This window comes from Saccostrea echinata, unplaced genomic scaffold (assembly GCF_033153115.1).
Source record: "Saccostrea echinata isolate AGI-Se365-2 ecotype Australia unplaced genomic scaffold, CSIRO_AGI_Sech_v1 ptg000023l, whole genome shotgun sequence".
Classification (NCBI taxonomy): Eukaryota; Metazoa; Mollusca; class Bivalvia; order Ostreida; family Ostreidae; genus Saccostrea; species Saccostrea echinata.
In genome coordinates, this window is record NW_026889772.1 from 6,035,518 (window position 1) to 6,050,113 (window position 14,596).

At 32.8% G+C, this 14,596-nt stretch overlaps 1 pseudogene; it reads right to left on the bottom strand.

Moving 5' to 3' along the window:
- Positions 1 to 3,798: 3,798 nt before the first annotated feature.
- On the bottom strand, positions 3,799 to 10,589 carry LOC133191629 (uncharacterized; annotated as a pseudogene).
- Between the last annotated feature and the right edge of the window lie 4,007 nt (positions 10,590 to 14,596).

Sequence of the window (14,596 nt, forward strand, 5' to 3'; positions counted from 1 at the left end):
CAAAATTACCCTCATAAATGACTTGAGTTATATAAGATTTTACAGAATAACATTTCTAAAGCGGCTTCTTCCTTGTTCGTTAAGGAGGAAAAATAACTTGAATTTTATTTTTAAAGTGTTAGACAAGGAACTCTGTACACAGTGATGGACATGGAACCTCATTAAAAACTTGAGAATATGTTATTCATGTGTGCAGTCCTGGATATACAAGAAATTACAATAGTTTTAGTATAATTATAAAGGATGAAAGGTTATACATTACCAAGAAAGGGTTGTAACGTAAATAAAGAAAACTTTTTATTATTGCAACCTAATTCCTGGATAGTATGTAAACTAATTTGAATCTTTATATAAGAAAATAAGTATGCGGACATCGTATTGCTAATGAAGAAGTATATTTTGTTTTTTGTGACATATGATTATACCATGGACACGGTATCTTATATCAAAGAATAAATTATTGCAACCTAAACCCGAGAAATGTAATTCATAACATCTTTATACTGATAAATGAATACTGCAAAACATTATAGTTTTATGTTTCTACCTTCTTAAAAAAGCATTAATCTTTTCAGATTTTTATTATGAAATGAATGACTAAATGAACTTTACACTTTTTGTCTAGAGTGCTTGATATATATATTTAAAAGCAAAAACATTACTATTCAAAATATGAATGTTTTATCAAAAGTATTTAATTCAAATCCGTCTTTTCAAGCTAAATTCAAAAGTTAATCGATAGCCTACAATTTCTAACCTTCATCACAACGGTTTTCAGTGCAATCAAGGCCCAACGTTTAGGAATTTGAACGATTATATTTCAACTTCTGATATATTTTTTTTTTTACATTTGTATTCATGACTTCATAGATTTCAAGTGAAAAATCTATTTTTTTTTTACTTTTTAAATCTTAAACAAAGTGGCAACAGGCTGAAGAGTGAAAACGCTTACCTGTGTCATATTGTCTATGCTTTTTTTCTCAATATTTTTTTCCTCTTTACTCCCAGGAATTTCTTTAACCCAATCTTGTGGCCCTATCCTGTCCCTTGGAATCTTGAATTAATCCACCCAAACGGGGAATGTCTCAAAATTGATATGAAAACATGGCGTATCCTTTAGGAAATGAAATATGAAGAAAACGAACAGTAATCAAACTCAAAATTCCATCGAAACAATACCAATAGGGAGCAAAGAAGATACGGACCTCTAAAAACATCAGAGGTGGGATCAGGTGCCATAGGAGAGTAAGCATTCCCTGTCGACCAGTCACACCCGCCATGTGCTCATTGTTATGGTTGGGATACGGAAAGATCCGTAGACAACAATTCAGTGTTTTTATAATGGCCTAACAATTAGTATGAAAAATTTCAGTCAGCATTCGACTTAATGATAAATTGTCTTTGCTGACAAGGTCATTGTATCGACCATAGAATTTGCGAAATGATGAGAGTACCTCGATTTAAAAATTGTTCTTACGTGTAGCATGCCTTTGCGTATCATATCAACTGGGAGATATAGACCCCATATGCAGGTGATAAGGGTATATTGCGACATAAATAAGGAAAGTTGACGATGGAAAAGTTAAAATCGTCACGTTTATAATAAAATTTTGTTGATAGTTTAACATTAAGTCTTTTTCTAGTAAAATATTCAAATATGAAATAGATATGTCAGAATCTGTGGTATCTTATATTTCAAGCTCACTGTGATATATTGAGTCGACATAATGATGGCAGTAAATATTGTTAATTGTTAATACGTAGTCGATAAATCTAAATGTCGAGTTGAAGGCCACAGTAAGTGTCTTCTTCTCATGTAGAAGTTTTTGAATAAATTCTGATTCAAATGAATACAAAAATACTTTAGTTAAATTATAGATTGGTTTCTTTTATACATCCTGCTTCCTTTGAAAAGATTCTAAAGAAATTAATTGTATTTTCCCTTGGTTAGACCTTATGCCCTATTTGGTCCTACTCTAGTCAAAGGGATCTTTCTGAACAAACCTGAATTTAATTTGGGGATACTTCATACCTATATGAATAAACATAGCACAGTGGTTCTTGAAGAGAGGACTCTGTGTTATGACCTATCAAACTTGAATCTGCACTACCTGAGCATTGTTACAATTTAAATTGACCAAAGCAAGGCCTTGATGTTGCTTGGAAGATTCTTTTCAATATCTTCCCATGCAAATATGATTCCCTATCGTAGCCTAACTTAAACCCACCGAGGCTATGATTTAAACAAACTTAAGTCTAAACTACCTGAGGATATTTGACTAATAAAATTACTAATCATGGCCATTTTTTTTTTCGTAAAAAGAAAAAAAAATGAAAGATTTTTTCACCACAGAGTCCCATGAAAAACTCTTCTCCTATGACCATAATTTATACATACTTGGATCTACACTACCCGAAGATGCTCTTATATTAGTGTGACTAATTATAACTTTGTTGTTTGAGAAGATTTGTCCTATGTATGTCCTTTTGTAAAATGCTGCTCCCTTATTTTTGCTGCATTCTTTCTACAAGAGCCATGATTTTATTGAATTTACATGATTGAATTTACACACATTATTTTACAGCTTTCACATAGGTTTTGTATTTTCTGGCTTCGAGATTGTTGGGAAGTTCTTAAATAATTTAGTCTTTCTCAATTTCTGAATGATCTCCCCTTGGAAGAAGCGTAGCTCTTTATTTGACCACTTATGAATTTTCTTCAAACAAGGATACTTTGAGCCAACTTATGATGAAATTGACCCAACGGCTCCTTAGGACATATCCAAAATGTGTAAAGGTTACAGACGGAGGGAGTTAGCGCACAGACGAGAGTAAAAACCTCAAATGAGATATAACAATAAAGTAAGATTATCATAACAGTTGTGTAATAATTTTTGTCCTGTTTTACGCTGAATTGTCATTTTTTTACACATTAAGTTTTCTTCTCTGCAAATATAAAACATCTTGCTTCTTTTTCATATTCTCTCTTTCATATAAATGCATCCATTGGGAATATTAATAAGCGTGTGTCTTTCTTTTTCTTTCTTGAATGATGCTTCATCAATTTGTCTGATATACGTTTTCTATAGAAATACAAATAGTTATCATTTAAGATTACAATGAAGATCAAGATATGTAAATGAAATTTATTTTTCAGATTGCAATTAATCATAGCGAGGTGCATGTGTTTCATTGGAATGAACGATTTAGCGTTGATAAATGTAATTGTAAAAGATCTTCCTCCTCTTCTTTTTTCATCTTCGATTTCATCATCAAACTACAAAACATATATTGTCATGATGAATCTGTAACAAAGAGTAGATAATCTGTGCAGACATATTTAATCATCTTTATCAGAAGACATTGTGTTTATTTTTCAAAAGAAAAAAATTAATGTAATGATGATATTATCCATGCTTTGAAATTGTCGAATAAAAAGAAGACTGGCCTCTGGCAATGATGGTCTTCTTTTTTAACCTTGCCCGATAAATATAAAATTGGTGTATTTAGCAATGATGAGATAATATCATCTTTGCTTTACGTTGTGGGATAAATATACGACTGGGAATGGAGATGGTATTATCATTATAACATTGTCAAATAAATATAAAGCTAGTCTACTGAGTACGTGGCAATGGTTATCATTGTAACATTGTCAGATGAATATATATAACTAGCCTTTTTGGCAATGATAATGATATTATTCTTGCTTTAACATTATTAGATATATATAAAATTATCCTCTTTGGAATAATGATGATATTTTCCTTGCTCTAACATTGTCAGATAGATATAAAACTAGCCTATTTGGCAATGCACCCGTGTTCCCCCATGAGACCATCCGCCAACTCTAGTACATGCGTCCCTGAAGGATTTTTCCTGTGCTGCTCTACTGGATCCACTCCCGTGAAGCTGGAAATCTACAGCCTTACATTGGTAGTGTTTTGAATTGGTAGAGTGGCAAGCTTCTGCAATAGCATTTACCTGAAAAAATAAACGATATTAGATAATTAGATTATTTATTAGATTATGTTTATTATTAGATTAAATTTGATTATATTTATTAAAAAACTTTTATTAAAATATATTTATTATTAGATTAAATTAGATTAAATTTAATAAATTAGATAACTTTTATAGCCTGTTGTCACAAACTTTACATAAAACTGTAAGTACCTGCTTTATCTTAAAACCTGAACTATGAATCGGTGACATAAGCCTTTCAGGCAAGTGTTTTAGAAATAACCTCTCAGGTTTTTGACTGGTTAAATATATAGTCTAACGTCCCGGGAAATATGTTCACAAATATCTGGATTTTATCCATATAAAGGTTAAGGGTTTGATTTGAATCTTTATTATGTAATCAATGCAGAGAGGGGGTATGAACAAGTGCCTACTGTGAAAAGGGACCTAGCTAATATTCAAAAGTGCTATACTTTCTTATGAACGAAATGATTATTCTCTACTATAAAGATGTAGTTCGTTCTGAATAAAAGTAATCAAACAATTTTAATTATCTTTATACGGAAGCCGGTTGGTGCCAGGTAGAAAAAATATTTTATCTGGCGGCCGCCAGATAACTTTCTGGCGGCCGCCAAATAATTATCTGGCGGCCGCCAGATAAATAACTGGCGGCCGCCAGAAAGTTATCTGGCGGCCGCCAGAAATTATGTGGCGGCCGCCAGATAACTTTCTGGCGGCCGCCAAATATTTATCTGGCGGCCGCCAGAAAGTTATCTGGCGGCCGCCACATAATTATTTGGCGGCCGCCAGATAAATAACTGGCGGCCGCCAGATCTTTTTATCTGGCGGCCGCCAGAAAATCATTTGGCGGCCGCCAGATAAGTTTCTGGCGGCCGCCAGTTATTTATCTGGCGGCCACCAGATAATTATTTGGCGGCCGCCAGATAAAATATTTTTCTACCTGGCACCTACCGGCTTCCGTATCTTTCAATACAAGTGATCATATATATATATATATATATATATATATATATATATATATATATATATATATATATATATATGGCATATATGATTTAATGATCTTATACCTAAAATCGGTATTTGCATGTGTAAATCAAGGTAAATCAAGGGGATCAAGGTAATAGATGAATTGATAACATTATCTTCTACCTGAAATTGATACTTGGTAAGCGTTCCAAGATTATAGATGTACTGAAGAATTCTGGAATCTAAGCACACTGTACCCCCTGGAGAGGTCCCTTCTTTACAAGAATAGCTGTAAAGGATAAAAATAGAATAGCTGTAAAGAATAAAAATAGTGTTTTACAGGAGATATTTTCTTTTTTACAAGAATAGCTCGTAACTGGAAAGGATAAAAAATGAAACGATCAACACTCGACAAAGTCCCTTCTTTACAAAAATAGCCGTAAGGATAAAAATTCAGAATAGTGTTGACATGAGAGAAACGTACACAAGTACGCTTTACTTTTTAGCTCACCTGAGCTGAAAGTTCAAGTGAGCTTTTCTGATCACCCGTTGTCCATCGTCCGTCCGTCCGTCTGTAAACTTTTCACATTTTCAACTTCTTCTCAAGAACCACTGGGCCAATTTCAACCAAAGTTGGTACAAAGCATCCTTGGGTAAAGGGAAGTTTAAGAAGGGCCAGGTCTCCTTCAAAGGGGAGATAATCAAGAAAATTCAAAAATTGGGTGGAGTCATTAAAAAATCTTCTTCTCAAAAACCACTGGGCCAGAAAAGCTTAAACTTATGTGGAAACATCCTGTGGTAGTGTAGATTCTAAATTGTTCAAATCATAACCCCCGGGGGTAGGGCGGGGCCACAATAGGGAATCCAAGTTTTACATTGAAATATGTAGTACAAAATCTTTTTAAAATCTTCTTCTCAAGAACCACTGGGCAAGAAAAGCTTAAACTTATGTGGAAGCATCCTTGGGTAGTGTAGATTCTATATTGTTCAAATCATAACCCCCGGGGGTAGGGCGGGGCCACAATAGGGAATCCAAGTTTTACATTGAAATATGTAGTACAAAATCTTTTTAAAATCTTCTTCTCAAGAACCACTGGGCAAGAAAAGCTGAAACTTATGTGGAAGCATCCTTGGGTAGTGTAGATTCTATATTGTTCAAATCATAACCCCCGGGGGTAGGGCGGGGCCACAATAGGGAATCCAAGTTTTACATTGAAATATGTAGTAAAAATCTTTAAAAATCTTCTTCTCAAGAACCACTGGGCCTGAAAGGCTGAAACCTATGTGGAAGCATTCTGGGGTAGTGTAGATTCTAAATTGTTCAAATCATGACCCCCGGGGGTAGGGCGGGGCCACAATAGGGAATCCAAGTTTTACTTTGAAATATGTAGAAAAAAAACCTTTAAAAATCTTCTCAAGAACCACTGGGTCAGAGAGGCTGAAACTTATGTGGAAGCATCCTGGGGTAGTGTAGATTCTAATTGTTCAAATCATGACCCTGGGGGAAGGCCGGGCCACAATAAGTACAACAAGGGGGGAGAGATATCAGGTGAAAAACAGCAAGGCCAAAGTTACTCAGGTGAGTGTTGTGGCCTATGGGGCTCTTGTTTGTAAAAATTGTGTCCGCATGAAACAAGCGTTCTTAAAGTACTTAGTAATGTAGACACATATCATCTATCAGACCCTAAAATATTTATAATGCATTCATAGAGCTTCACGTTTCATATTTTAAGAATTCATGATTCGCTAGCATTGAACATAGAAGCTATAGTAAGCATTATCAAAATAACTTTAAAAAAGACTGATACTTCCTGGTATTTTCAATTCATTTTCATTAAATGTATGTATGATAATTTTTCTGAACATAAACATAAAAAATGTAATGAAGCAACATTTAATCATGAATTATCTGATTAATTCTAAATTTTAGTAAAAATGCAAGCAACCCAAAAGTATTCTTGAGATAAAAACTTTATCGATTTTCAGAAATAATGGGCAAAAACTAAGTCAGCAAATGTGAGAATTAAAGAAATATAATTCGGTCGGTTACTATATACACATCAGTGGATTAAATTTTAATGTTATATATCGCGGTTTACACAAAATAGAAAACCTTCTATTAATCATATAGGTCAATTAAGGGCCAATTCCTATAATGAGGCTTAGAATCCGGCAAAACTCAACCTGATCTACAACTCTTATATGCATAGGAGTTTTGTCCAAATTTAAAACGTTGATTTGAAAGCAAGACGAATTTTGATTTAGACTCTTATCTTAAATCTTATCAACAACTCTGCTTTGCACAGTGGTGTACTATAACAAAATGTAATTACCATTGTTTAATCAACTAAGCAGTCAGAAAAACATATTATTTGTTGATTTTTAGCCATTACCCTATAAACCATAACTTTTCCAAGAAAAGATGAAATCGCATAGATCTCATACTTTATATGCAACTTTTCAGTATGCAATAATCTTGTGTATAAATCGCAATCTATTATCAAAAAATTCAATCTAAAATTACCCTATAATACATATATATTATTTTGTTGATTTACATTCTAAAGGGGAGTCAAAGCTCCAGCAAAGAGGGTATAATTCCAGATAAAAAGAATAAAATGCTCTATATATAACAAAGGACACAATCACAATCGACAATCTCAAACTATCAAAATCCGATATTGCAAGAAAGTTCTGGAAAAAACTGACAGACGGATTAGTAGATAGGTAGACAGGTTGACGAAAAGACAGATAGAGTTAAAACCTATACTTCTCCTCCTTGTTTTATCGGACGGAAACTTAGAAAAATTAAACCTTCTTTATTCAATGAAACAAATCTAACAAACTGTTAAGTATGGAACAGCCATACTCCTGCAAATCAGACTTTTCAACAAACAATTGATAAAAACCTCTCTTTTTACTATTAGACCATATCTGAATGAAAAAATAAACACATTCCTTTAGCTAGCAGAGTCGATAAACCTGACACTAAATGTCTTATGCGTGAGTTGTTTATTTACTAACCCTAAGAAAATATATTTGATTTAGGGGTTTTTGTACCTTGAGCGTTTGACTGCCTTTCCGTTACATGCATCCCTAATATTGCTGTAAGGATTAGTTCTCAATAAACTTATTTTGCTAGAATTCTTTATTTTGCAGGCTATGGTGGCGGCAGAAGAACAACTACTACCTGTCCCTAAATATATCAGAGCAGTACAAATATATCAAAAGGTAAGAACAATAAATTCATTTATAGCAATTTCAACGATTCGTCAAATAAATCAAAATAAACATAGAATTATACAAGTAATGTTTTCAACTTTTCATCCATCTGAAAGAGAAATAGAGCATCGTCCTGTTGCTTCTTTACTTCAAGATTTGTTGTTACACATGGTATTATAAGTTAATATGTGCAATGTCTCACCTACTTCACTTTGGAATACAGTGCTCATCTTTTTCCTTCTTTGCTATAGAGATGTGTTGTTACACATACAGATCAAGGTATTGTTTACAACTCTTCACCTACCTGAACTTGTAACACAACATGGTTTTGTTGCATTTTTACTACAGATATTACACATGGCATTTCAGAATAAAGGTATTGTTTACAACTCTTCACCTACCTGAACTTGGTATACAGCATTGCCTTGTTGCTCCTCCACCGCACAGATTTCTCTGATAACTTCCACTACAGGAAATACGATTCTCCTGACATTTACCTTCTTTGCTTTTGCATGGGCGATCTTTTACTGTCAAAATATATTGAAAAGTTGATATTTCATTCTCAGCATCTATGTTCTAATTGTGCACTTACCATGCTGCTGAAATAGCTGGGTTATCTGCTTAATAACATACCAGTTGACACAGATGAAAACAAATTTGATATGCGCATTCATACTTTAGCACAATCGTCATCTTAAACTGATTAGTACAATCATAAATTAAAGCTGTAGCAGCGACATGTAACAGCAATTATGATTATAATTGAATTTATGTATTAAATGCGTTGTATTTACTGTTTACATGTGTGTAATGGTTTATGCAATAGATATAGCATGCTGGGGATTCACGACGGTGGACTGCGAAATTTCCAGCCAATAATTAACGAACTAGGGTCACGTGGTCAGCTGAGCGGATCAGTTGTATTTTGATACCCGCACGCTGACCACAGTATATTTTGAAACACCTATATTTCGAAGAAATTGGAAGCTGACACTTAATTAGAGGACAAGGCGCAGCGCAAAGGGTGCTAAAATATGATTAGCGGTAAAAAAAAAAATACATTTAAAGTATTTGTGAAGAATGAATCAAACATTATAAGTAGACAGTTATTATGATAATGATGCAATAGCCTTATTATGGCAACATCACACATCTGTTCTATCGTTATAGCGATAATTCAAGGGAATAACCTTTATTCTAAAATACCTTCGTTTGAAACACAACACTGCCTTGAAGTAGGTCCGCTGCACTATCCCCTAAAATAATTGTTGTCACATGGTTTACTGTTAACTTGGCAAACACCACCCTTCCTTATACAGTTGCTGTCACCTAAGGCAATCGCAATAAAATAGATATATATAAAATAAAATACATACATATATAATACACTGTACAATCAAAAGAACAAAAAAGGGAGAATAATTAAAAATAAACAAAATATCACAAATATCTACGGACACCATCAATACTTGCACATATTTCTACACACTAAAACAATTTATATATTTCATAAAAATCATAAAAATAAACAATTTTAAACATTGTGATTATATTCAAATAAAGAAAAAAAATTTTATGGGGGGATGCTTCGCCATCAACTTAAAATATTGCGAGAAAAGTGTTTTCCCCTTAAAGTTGTGTTTTTCTAGCTCTCCACAGTTTATTCAAAATAATATGACTAGATTTGAAAATGAAAAAAAACTAAAAGGAGTAAGAAATGATTTAATATAGTCAATGATTAAGACTACTAAGAAAAAATTTCTTTTTTATCATTTGAGATATATGTACCTTTGTCAACAGTCTAAAGATAAAATGCATGTGCATAATTTTTTTTTGTTAAGAAGCATAGATTCCCTGTCACATAATTTAATACTTTGGTCTGGTAAATATTATATATAAATACTTATCATTTAAAACATTCAATACTGTTTTTTAAAACAATATGTCGAATTTGTTTACCCCTGTCTTTTTTTTTTATTAAAAATCTTTCTTTTCTCTAACTCAGAGGGTAAAGTAATACTTTATTATCAAACTTATGTTGTGGTTTAAAATAATTGGTAAAAATGTTTTCCTACCTTTCACATAAAGGAAAATGGACACCAACAATACAATGGTATAGCTGAAAGATGGAGCTATGTTTTGAGTGTTTTGTTTGAGATTCACGGGACTGTTTATATATACACCATTTTCTGACCTTTGCTTGATAATATTATATACAAATTCGCGATCTGACAACAATTGCGTACAGTTACAAAACACAAGGTGAACTTGACCTTATTTACTGTCCAGTAAGATTGATGCTTGTTTTTACTGTTTTTCACGAAATAATGGGGATTTTTCTGTGGATGGGTTTCGCAACTTGAAAATATTTATCTCATTTTAAAAGAAAATGTACCTAGCAGATAGATTTTCATTTTTTCTTCAGTAAACTTAATATGGAAAAATGTGTAAAATAACTAATTTTTGATCAGAGGTTTTATTCTTTTTATAGGAAGAATAATAACAATGTGTCTTAAAAATCCATCTTCATTTATTGAATTCTTGTTAATAATTACTTTTAAAAAAAATACTTTAAATTTGATACCGGGCTAATATCTTAGGATATCTACAATTAGGTCGCACAGAGGATTGCATATATGAAACATTACAAATATAATCATGTTAATTTTCACAAAACATCCACAGAGAAAGATGTTTCATATTTTTAATGCAAGGATAAAATTTTACATAACTTAATGGTTCATAAAAAATTATATAAGAAACTTATCTATTAAAAAAAAATAGAAGTGCGCAATAAAAAGACAAATTTAAAAAAAAATCCCCTTTATTTTGCTAAAATTTATATATAATATTTGTCAAGAAGGAGCCATCATCATGGTCCCGATATAATTACTTCATGTTTCATTTATTCCGGACAATTTTTCATTTCATGTATCATTAAGGCGCACCTTATCATATTTAGATGTTTATTCAATCTAACTTCAACACACAGTTCAATGAAGATGCACTTCATATTGTTTAATAAATGTTCATATTTTTGTCGATATATTTGTACCATCCAAACATATCGATTAAAATAATGGTCATGGGCGATTGGACCTGTCTGACCGTCACAAAAAACAACAAAATTTCGCATACTTTATACAATCACTCTTCACTATCAGGCCTTTTTGATATTATGGACAACTTTTTAAAGTGAATTATGGAGATAACGAACAGTATTCAAGCTCAAAGTCCATTAAAACAACACAAATCGGGAGCGAAGCAAATAGGGCCCTCCAAACACATCGGATGTGGGATCAGGTGCCATGAAGGCGTGAGCATCTCCTGCCAACTGGTCACACCCGCCGTGTGCTCTTTGTCATGATCGGGAAATAACGAAAAAATCTGTTGACAATTCAGTGTATAAATAACGGCCTAACAATTAAAATGAAAAACTTCGGTCAGAATATGACTGAATAATAGATTGTATTTGCTGACGAGGTCATTGTATCGACCATAGAACTTACGAAATGATGGCTTTGAATGAGCCTATTAATATTCTTGTTTCATCAATTTTTTTGTCAATAACTTACCTCCTTTTAGAAATTGTCCATACGTATAGCATGCTCTTGTGTATCGAATCAACTGAGAGATATACACCCATATATGCAGGTGATAAGGATATATTGCTGCATAAAACAAATTAAAATAAAAATGGAAGTTTTCAACTGTGTACTTGATTAGTCTTAATTAGGTTAATTAGATAAAAATCATTCTGATCCTTTTTTTCCGAGGACTATTTACTGGAATTTCTCATTAAAAATGTCTTTGTGTCTTGAAACCAGATTTTCCAACGATCTGTTAGAATTTCTCTGCTCATAAATTTCACTCCGGTAAATTATATTCTCATGACACAAAATTTATTAGAATACTGTACATGAAAAGAAGATTTTTGATGTGGACTTCAATGAAACATTTTGATACTTAGATGACTTTTTTTTTTATTAAAATTCATTTTCATTTACATGTCGACTTGATAAATCCCAGTGAACTTGAAATAAAAGTAACCACAGAGTTTGTAACATGTATTTCATTTTTAAATATTTAACTGAATAATGTTCATGGCAAACATACGACTGTGACAAATTGGGTATCTTCAGCTTTACCATCAGTATCATATTACCATCCGCAAATGTTGTCTATGTCTTCAAGCTTAATTGCTGTATATACGATCACCGTTTAAAACGGAGTCGGGGTACTGAATAAGTTGAAGTTTGTAAACAATCTCATTTCGAGTTCATTTTGAAAATTCTGTGATGGTTATAATGACCTAATTTTCAAAAACAAGTATCTAAAGGTATCAAAAAGCTTGAAAAATGGTTTTTACATTATTGTTTTCATGTTTATTTTGACATGGGATTTCTCTATACATGATCAATACATAGGGCTCTAGGAGGCTGTGACCTGTCGACAGGGGATGCTTACTCCTCCTAAGCCCCTTGTTTCAACAACTGTTTTTCCGGGGGTTCGTGTTTTTAAAAATCTTAAAAACCTGTTCTCCAATTGTATTATTTAAGGGACTTACTAGATTGATTACGTTATCGTTCTCGTCACCCTTTTTACCGACTGATCATTCAAAGTGCAAAATTCAAGACCTAAGCTTATCGCCAATTTTTCTGATCCTGAATTTCTTATATTCTATAATCCAAAAAATAAACAGTGTAAAATATCTTTATCTTTTGATTTTTTAAACATATATCAATATACGAGTTTGTATTTCATCAAATCCCTTTGAACCCTATGAGATTTAATCACGTGTCCACCCTTTAACAATAGTTCAATAAATGATTAAAATTGATACCTTAGTTCCAGTCTTTATTATTCGTCTTATTTGTCGCAAAAATTTAATGCAAAAGACACACATTATTGAAGGGACAAAAAATAAATTTATCATTCTAAAAAAAAAAACAGAGAATTTAAAATATTTATTTCATTTTCAAATTTGTCACATCAACAATTATAAGATGCCTTAATCAAAAAGTGTTAGATAAACACATATTATTATTAATATATATTACTATCAATATCATTATATTATTGCTTCAATTTTTCTGGAACAAAAGTCAGTAGCTGGCGGTCTACCATCCCTGCTTGCTTATTAGATATTGAGCACGAGCTATGACGTCATTGCTGTAGTCGTCGTCTGTCGATCCTTTATCCAAATTCTTCCATGACCGAACATTACTCACTCCAAAATTGTAAGCAGCAACACCACCTTACAAATAGAACTAATTATTTTTACTGGTTTTTACTTGTTTTAATTGGCACTGTAAGGACAAAAAGTAATCATAATTGTACTGTTGCTTTTGATTTCAAAGATTAATGTATGAATTTTATAGCTACATTGTAAGGAAGGTTCTTGAAATATTATTTGAAAGCAGTAAATACATTTTACTATTATTGCATCATTTATTTAATACCTTGTAGCTGCTGCTCTGGGGTCCAAGTTGGGTTCTTGTTTTTAACTTCCTTAATGTATTTCACCAAAGTGTATTTTGTCATCATATTGATGTGTTCACAGTTGTCCCAGTGATAGGTTTTACAGTTCCGACCAGTTTTTCTATCGCAGACGGGACAGTGCTTTACATCGCACTGAAAAAATCATTTCCCCCTTAATTTATAAGAACAGAATGTGAAAAATAATCAAATGTTTGTCTGACATGGTTTCCCTCCATTATAATGCATAGTTCCATAAGCATTGTTGTTATCTCCGTAGCCATTGGTCGATATCAGTAGCCTACCAGCGTGCGACTCTCTGCTGGCAATGGTGGCAATGACAGCTGGATGAATACCTTAGAAACACAATAAAACTAAATGTCGTCCCAATAAAAGGTTGTCATTTAAGCTTTCGTTTTAAATTGTAGGTTATAAAAACCTTATTAAGAGGAACATTTGAGGGGAACCTTTTAGAACTTTCCTTAATCCATTAATTTTCTTCCTTGCAATATGGGTGAAAAAGAAAAACTTGAATACTAGTGTAAGCTCCCCACGGATGGCCTTTCATAAATGGGGGTTACAAAATATAACAACATACTGTACACACACAAGTACGGTGGTACTTCAGTCCTGGTTAACTTCAGTATTGTAAACAGAACGAGAGTTTCTCAAAGGTAACAATAATAATTTATTTATTAGCACATTTCAGCAATAACAACATCAGGTATAAAACATGAGTTTGGTCGGTGGCGTCTACCGTACAGGGCTATGGAAGAAAGGGGGCGGGGCACCAAGGTGACCGTCAACTCAAATATTAAATAGTAATTAATAATAATGTTTTCAAATAATTAATAGGTGTCCAGTGTGTTGGGAGATAATTGTCTTAATTAATTCTCACCTAATGGAAAGCTGGAATTTGAATTTAGCGCTAAGAGAACTTAGG